The sequence below is a fragment of the Hylobates moloch genome, unplaced genomic scaffold (genome assembly GCF_009828535.3).
Source record: "Hylobates moloch isolate HMO894 unplaced genomic scaffold, HMol_V3 SCAFFOLD_13, whole genome shotgun sequence".
Taxonomy (NCBI): Eukaryota; Metazoa; Chordata; class Mammalia; order Primates; family Hylobatidae; genus Hylobates; species Hylobates moloch.
In genome coordinates this window covers 21600158-21608548 of record NW_026652288.1, presented here as the reverse complement: position 1 = coordinate 21608548, position 8391 = coordinate 21600158, and the positions used below count along the sequence as shown (strand labels likewise).

General features: G+C 38.6%; 1 long non-coding RNA gene across 1 annotated transcript; it reads right to left on the bottom strand.

Moving 5' to 3' along the window:
• Positions 1-413: 413 nt before the first annotated feature.
• LOC131381021 (uncharacterized) lies at positions 414-7726 on the bottom strand. The gene is made up of 3 exons (XR_009209433.1): positions 7689-7726; positions 5204-5396; positions 414-531 (listed from the first exon to the last, which is right to left on the bottom strand). It is a non-coding gene; the product is annotated as an uncharacterized LOC131381021 (long non-coding RNA).
• Between the last annotated feature and the right edge of the window lie 665 nt (positions 7727-8391).

Here is an 8391-nt window from a genome sequence, read left to right as displayed (position 1 = left end):
TTTGATATATTATTTCTTATTTTACCAACATGCCTCTTTCTTCTAACAAAATCTTACACCGAGAACCAAGTACAAGAACCGAAATGAGATGAGGAGGAGTATGTGTGAAAGAGAGCTTGGTGATAGCATCTCTATCTAAAGACAGAACATTGGGTGGTAGTCCTGAGTCTCTTCAGACTTTCCCTCTCTACCTCTGAGCCCCTTTTGTAGATATTTAGAGATGAGTGGCATCTATTGACTTCAAGGAAAATGAGTTGTGGAATGAGACAGGTCTGAGTTCAAATCTTGGTTCTGCTATGTACCTGCAATAAAATGAGCTAGTCTTTTGACATCTATGAGTTACAAAATAATATTTTAGTTATAATTATCTTTAAAGGGCTGTAAGAGTTATCAAATATGTGGTCGAGAATATAGTATGTCTTCCTATAAGGTAGATGCTATTTTTCTCTTCTGTGTTTCATGTCGTGGGCACCTGATGTCAGTCTGTGTCAGAATAACTGCACTCTTAGATAACACAATTTTTCTCAGGTCCTAATGGAGAAAACAGAAATAGATCCATCACCATTTACACCCGATATTCATTGTTCCCAAGTCCCCAACTGCTTTACTACAAAATCCAAGCTTTTATAAGGTTACCTCCCCACAAGAATTTCAAGTATTCTCCAAAGCAAAGATGTGCCCTCTGGTTATTATCCACTGCTGTAACTTAAGCTTCATGTCTTAAGCGGACTTCCAAAGTACTGCTGTGGGTTTGTGCCTCACATTATTTTTGTACTTTCACATTTCCCAAAAAATATCCTAAGTTGATAATGAAGACACATTACAAATGAACATTGGTATAAGATAAAACTTTGACGGCCGGGCGCGGTGGCTCACGCTTGTAATCCCAGCACTTTGGGAGGCCGAGGCAGGCGGATCATGAGGTCAGGAGATCGAGACCATGGTGAAACCCCGTCTCTACTAAAAATACAAAAAAATTAGCCGGGCGTGGTGGTGGGCGCCTGTAGTCCCAGCTACTCAAAGAGGCTGAGGCAGGAGAATGGCGTGAACCCAGGCGGAGCTTGCAGTGCGCTGAGATTGCACCACTGCACTCTAGCCTGGGCGACAGAGCAAGACTCCGTCTCAAAAAAAAAAAAAAAACTTTGACTACCCAGGCAAAGGGGAAAAAATAGTTTTTCATAATTACTTGTAGCTAGGGTTCCATAGAAGTGTTGCCTAAAGTGAAGAGAATTGTAGTGGTGGCATGGTGTTCATGTCTGATGATCCCAGCAAACTAGGGACACCAAGTCATGCTGGGGACACTCAGGTAGGTCAGAATTCTGCGTTCCTCATCATTGCTGCCTCTAGACACCCACATGCCCTGCCACACTTCATGGTAGCACTGATTTCAGGAAGTGAGTAGAATAGTGTGTTTTGGCTAAGCTCAGATGGGAATCAGAGCAAAGTTCCTTACACTCCAAAGTATCACAGCATTAAGAAACACAGCTTTTCCAATGGCCACACCTAGCTCCCTCCTCCTGGGTACACACAGCCCACTGAAGAGATCAGAACAAATTCTAGTATGAGGTAATAAATTTACAATGCATGGCTTTGTTACTCAGTTTGGCCCAAGAGATTTGGTCTTCCTGACTTCCCTGGTAATGAGTTTCCTTTTGGGACCTGCATTGTTGCTCCCTGAAATCTGGTCCCTGGTCCCCCTAGGTAACCTCAATCGATGGTATAAATGATTTAAGCAGAATAGTCCTACTTCACTTGTCAGAAGCATCTGAGCTTAGATTTTGCCCAGCCAAGATCCCATTTTATATAATAGATCTGAGTGGATATATATACTAATTGTGGATAATTCTCAATCTCTATATGCATGTGGTCAAAATTTACACTTTAAACATAAGATGCTTCACCTATGATGTTCACTTTTTTACTGTTACACAAGATTCATGCAAGAACTATGTGATAATATTCATAGGTATATGTACATTAAACACAAACTATAGTCGAGGCATAATATCTTGTTCTTTAAGTGTATTTACATTTTCATCCTCAAAACAATCCTATAATGGAAACACTTTGATTATGAGTACTGTATAGATAAGGAAACCTGAGACTGGAAAAAGGTGCGAAACATGTCCACAGTCACAGTGTAATGGCAAGCCTGGGATTTAATCCCTGCTTTTTCTAAAAGACTATGAATTTGCAATAAATTAATTACTACATAAAGGTGACTTCTTTTTTGTAGTTGCATTATTAGCGTTCGTGAATTTTTTTATGATGGTTGCTTCTAAGGTGTTCTTTGATTTCACATTCATAGAAAATACAATGACATGTAAATGCATTGGAAATACAAAGAATGTAAGTGCAGATTCATAAATGCTCATCACTTTTAAACTTTAGTGTGTATCAGAATCCCCTGGAGGGCTTGCTAAAATACAGAAAACTGGGCTCCATCCTGAGTTTCTGATTCATGTTGTCTGTGGTAGGGCCTGAGAATCTGTATTTCTAACAAGTTCCAAAGTGATGCTGATATTGCCAGTCCCAGGACCACACCTTGTGAATCATTTCTCAATACTAAATGGAAAATCAGTCACTGTTATGCTGTGAGCCCTATCATTGTTCAATAATTTTCATAAATACAGCATACTTTAAAAACAGTGGTTTTTATGCTCACTATTACACAATACATGAGCTCTGAGCAAGATGCACAGCAAATGCTCATTTAGGACTCATGAATGGATGACCACTTTATATCTGACTCTCAAGTATGCATTGTCTGGAATTACCAATGCATCAGGTGAGGCTCCCCATCCCACTCTCTTAGGTGGCTAGCTGAAAGGGAATTTGGGATGGACCACAAATTGATTACCTCCTCTCTCCTGTTGCCTTTCATAGTCCTAAATGGAAGTTTTTGTACCTTTGGACCTATTTGTGTGTTTGGATCTCTCCCAGGAGGGAAAAGAGAAGGAGATTAGCCAACAAAGAGCTGTAGCTCCAGGGTCCTCCCCTAGAAACCCACAGAATTTTGCCCTTTCTCTGGTTTGCAGAGGAGAAAGCGTAGGCAGAAAGCCATTCTGTGCCCGGTAGTCCATCCTATTTCCATTGGGCCCTTCTCTTCTGACTGACTGCAATTTGCACCTCACCCAGGTGTGAAAACCTTTCCTGGGGCAAGGAAGATGCAAGCCCCTCTGTCAGCAGCAGGTTGAAGCTGCTGTCCTCCTTGTTACTGAGAAAGTGAGTCTCTAGCTCGGCCTCTGATTTCCCTCAGACACGTGAACTATTCATACTCTATTAGACACATATGAAGGAAGGAAATTGGACTTTCTCAGGTTTCAGATGTATCAGCAGGGATGTATGACTGAAAATTAATTCCCTGACACAGACTGATGAAGCCAGCGGTTTCCTGAAATACTGGGATATATTTTATATTTTTCATAACACATGATCTCAATGTTACATGTCTTCCCTAGTTCAAAATGCTGATGTTTTGACAATGGGACACAGAATCTTCCATTTTTATAAACAACTTTCTTGTTAATTAGTCAAAATGTCAAGAAATGGTCAGTTTGTATAGAAGGAAAAACTCTAATAAAAATCTGCATATCTTCTAATGAGTGCAGAATGTCATTTAGCTATAAAGGACCAGATAAACTAATGCACTATTAGATCTGGAGTTTGGCAATAACTGAAAACAAAACATCTCTTCTCTTAGTGTTTTTTTTTTTTTTTTAATCCCCGAGATCTGCTTTTTTCACGTGATATTTTTTCGTCTCTCCTAGCAGTACTAGTTTAAATACTGCTAGTCATACAAGCTTCACTCATGAGGTATTGGTGAATATATTCTTAAACCAACTTTGTTTATTTTTACATATGATATTATATCATTTTCATTTGATGTTTATTCATTTTAATTTACTACACTAAAGTCTCATATGTAAGCTCTGGAGGTTACATTTTAAATATGATTTATTATCCATGGTTTCTAGAGCAAGTTCCTTTATTTTTCTGATCCTCTGTCCACTTACTTGAAGAAAAGTATCAACTGCTTTATCTCACATGGTTGCGCTGACGGAAAAATGCCTGATGTATGTTAAAGAACTTAAAAACCTAGGAAATGTCATGCAAATTTGTAAGACTTGTCATTACTGTGTGATTGTACTAACCCATATGGAATTTTGTAACAGAAGAATCATCTAATCAAGATGATTAAAATCTATAACAAGGATAGCATCTAGAGGAGGCTCAATATATTGACTAAAAGATAAGACTGAAGGATTTAATGAGAGTTGACAGGACTCTCTTGACTGTACATTGAAGCCAAATAATTGGGATCTCTCTGCTATGAACACTTGACATCAGAGAACACTTCTAGAAACCAAGAAATATATTAAACAGAAAAAAAGGAGAAACAAATATTCAACAAGACAGAGATTACCAACATCCTGGCAGTGAATCCAAAAACAGATTCTCTTCAGCTCAGTCACAGCCCACCCAGAGATTAACAGCAGCAGTCCGTGTGTAATTTAAAATACTGAATGATATTGGAGCTGTAAGTCTTGTGGTCCCCGATCAACCAACTCCCTGAATCTCCCTGAAGTCTTGTGGTCCCCGATCAACCAACTCCCTGAATCTCCCTGGGTTTTAAACATATTGCTTTGTAGAGTAAGTATTGAAAGAACTTTGAGTAGACCAGTCAATCTTACTAAAAACACATGAAGGAACTCATTGCAGCCCCAGTGAATGGCTTTTCAGAACTCAGTTTGGGGTGTGTATGTGCATATGTAAGTAAGTGTCTCCTTTTGGTAAAGCAGAGACAGTATAACTAGTGGCTAGTATTTCTGGAAGCAGTTATCTCTGCACTTTAATTTCTTTTGTTAAAATTAAAATCTAGAATAGCACTTACATAAAGCAGCCTGTGGTTTCTGGAGAGATGAAAGATGACTTATTTGGGCTTATTGTCAGATGGGATCAGGAAAGAAACTGTGCATTAGATAGTGCCAATGATAAAGAAGGGAGGAAGCTACTGATACCATTCACCTGATTCCATGGTGCATTACTGCTGGGTTGGAAGAATTATTAGGAGAGCCAATAAAGAAGGAAGGTGGGTGGTTGTAGTGGAATCATGAGAAAAAGTTCGTCTTTTGAAATATTTTCAGAAAATAGTGTACTTACTCATTTGGTAGAATATTAAGACTTGCAGCACAATACTCACCAAAGACTTTCAGAGTCCATGACCCTGTCAATCTTGAATACGCATTTGCCTTGAGCTTTGAGTGTGCTAGTGGTGGGGGGTTAAGTATTCCCAGGTCTTTTGTAGAAAGGAGCCATTTGAAAGTTCTCAAAGGAATCTCTTACATATAGGCAGCTTCTTGAGTGTTATCTTTTTCTCTGTTTACCTTCTTAATCTGAAAATACATTTAAAAAACAGTATTTTTTTTTACTATATCAAAATATCAAATAAGTTTTCTTGAGCCAATCCATCTGTTTTGTGCTAGGCATTGTGGCACTATATGTGGAGACATATACTACAATAATGGAAGAATGCACTTTACACATTGAGCTTGAGGAATTAATGTTATGTTAAGATGTTTGCATGTACCATATAAATAAAAGGGAATGCCACATTATTTACCAAATACGTGCACTGTAAATTGTTAGTAATACTTAGTGTGAGATATTTAAGGGGTAGCCTGACAGGGGAGACTTTAATTTAATAAATATTTATCAAATATCTTTACTTATCTCTTCTTGATGACTTAGAACATAGAGATAAGTCAGTCACAGTCTTTGTTCCCTGGTTTCTTAAAAATCTTTACGGAGGTATTGCCAAATAGGACAATGAACATAAAAGTATAGGTTAGTAGTCAGTCTGTTATTTTTATATGGGAAGGTTGGAAATGAGTTAAAGTTAACTCAGTTCTGGAAATAGCCTGCTTGCTACATTTTAACCCTAGTGCCATTGCTTTCCTAAATGAAAGCCCCAAATTGCCCATCATTTCTATATAATTTCATATTAAAAGTTGGGAAATAGCTAGACTGAGTTAGCTTGATCTGATAACTCACTCGGTTTTCTCTCCAAGGCGCTAAAGCCTTTTTTGAGATCTCATTCCCATTGATAAAGACATTCTGAAGTGATGCTTTTTCTGTCTTCTATTATGCAACGGACCGTTTGTTCACAAAGAGTCAGAATTGGAAAGAAAGAGTTTAGAAATCTCGCCATTGTGGAAACTAAGACCTACTGTTACTCTTCATTTTCCTCTACTTGACATGCCCACAAAGTGCTATTAGTGCTGTTTCTCAGAGAGGTAAGAAATCCTGCTTGGTTGGTGTATCAGCAAAGCCTTCATGAAATGATTGGAATTTGAAAAGAAGTCTCAAAGCAGATTAATATTTTGATGGTGGTGATAGTGGAGACAGGATATTCCACTTGAAGTGGAGAATATGAGTGGAGGTACAAATGTAAAACAGTGTGGGACATGACAATGGCAGTGCATAGTTATAATTTGTGAGAACTTATCATACATTGATGTAAAAGTACTAGGTAAATTCCGGAATGTAGGTGTCAATGACATTTTGGAAAGTGTTAAATGCTAAGATGTATGTTTCCAGTACACAGTGAGAGAGTCATGGAATGTTTGATTGGAATGTGGTTGAAGTTAATCTTAGCAAAATGTATATGGCTGTCCATCTGTGAAATTATTTGGGATAAGGCAAGCAAATAACGGGCTATGAAAATAGTCAAGGCAAAATATCTGAGTCTGAATTAATTAAATGGCAATTGCCGTGGAGAAGCATGAGCACATAAGACCAATATTGTGATGGGAAAATTCTGATTGACTTCACATATATGACTTGGAATATAGTGAGTGGCTCTGATGAATGTGAGGAGCAATGGGAAGGTGAATGAAGATGACTCCAAGAGTAGGCGTCTGGTTGATCAGGAACATGAGGGTAACATTGCTGGCAACTGGATAATCAGAACGAGAAGTGGGTTGTTCCAGATGAGGGATGCATAGCCACTGGAGGTTTAGATGTTTCAGATGCAGGTATGTATACATTTGCAAAGCTATATTTTAGAATGATGAATCTGCTGGGAGTAAGAGGGTGTCTTGAAGGGGATAAATCCTTTGAACATCAGATTGGTCATTGTTAAAAGCTTCATAAGGGCCGAGCACTGTGGCTCATCCCTGTAATCCCAGCAATTTGGGAGGGTGAGGCAGGCGGATCACCTGAGGTCAGGCATTCGAGACCAGCCTGGCCAACATGGTGAAACCCTGTCTCTACTAAAAATACAAAAATTAGCCAGGTGGGGTGGCATGTGCCTGTAATCCCAGCTACTTGGGAGGCTGAGGCAGGAGAATCACTTGAATTTGGGAGGTGGGTGTTGCAGTGAGACGAGATTACACCATTGAACTCCAGCCTGGATAACAAAGCAACACTTCATCTCGAAAAAAAAAAAAAAAAAGCTTCAAAAGGCTCATTCCCAAATGGCAGAATACATAGTTAGAAAATAGTGAGGCATCATGGTGAATAATGCTGACTTGTGATTGTATAACTAAAAGGACTTGTGTCTAGCAAATGGTCATGCATATAGATTTTTAAGAACAATTTTTGGGAGCATGGAACCTACATAATTTAAATGCAGAAGTCAGTTTTTACCAAAAGAAAAAAAAAGAAAAAAAGAAAACAGTCCTTACTAATTCTTCAGGAAGGCATGCACATATCCACCGGCAAGGAGGGAAACGCCATGTATTTCCATTGAGGGCCCCCTGTAGTCAAAGGATTAAGACAAGAAAGACACATATTGATAAAGAAATTTTAATAACTGGAAGGAAAGGATAACACTTTTCAGCTTACAGAACTTGAGTACAATTACCTGACATCTATTTTTAAGAAAGAGAAGGAAATTTAATTGAATGCACAGTTAGACATCTATCAAAATGAATTTTCTTTAAAAACCTCATATAACAATATCCCATTTCTCTCTCAGCATAATGATTTCTTACCAACAAAGCCTGTCAGTGTTTCCTAGAAGCAATATTGAAGTGACTTCTTGCTGGAAATTCAGCAAATGAACTTTTTTTGCTCCCAGAATCTCTCTCCTCATTAGGCTAGTTAGAAATTCGCCCGGGGCTCCCAGCCCGTCTTCTCTCTGATGGATGCTAAGTGTAGAGAAGCTAATGGACACTTTAACTGTTAGGGGGCTTTCGATTCAATCCCTTGCAGCCTGGCAGCTCACTCCCAAGTCCTTTCAGCAGAGCTGCAATCATATGCACAAATATGATGGTTAAATATGGGCTAGAAGGAAAATCACATTTTTTCTCATGATAAGGGAGATACTTGTTAAAAAATGGGAAATAATCTGTGAAGGTATTCAACAGGCTGGGACTTTCACCCCTT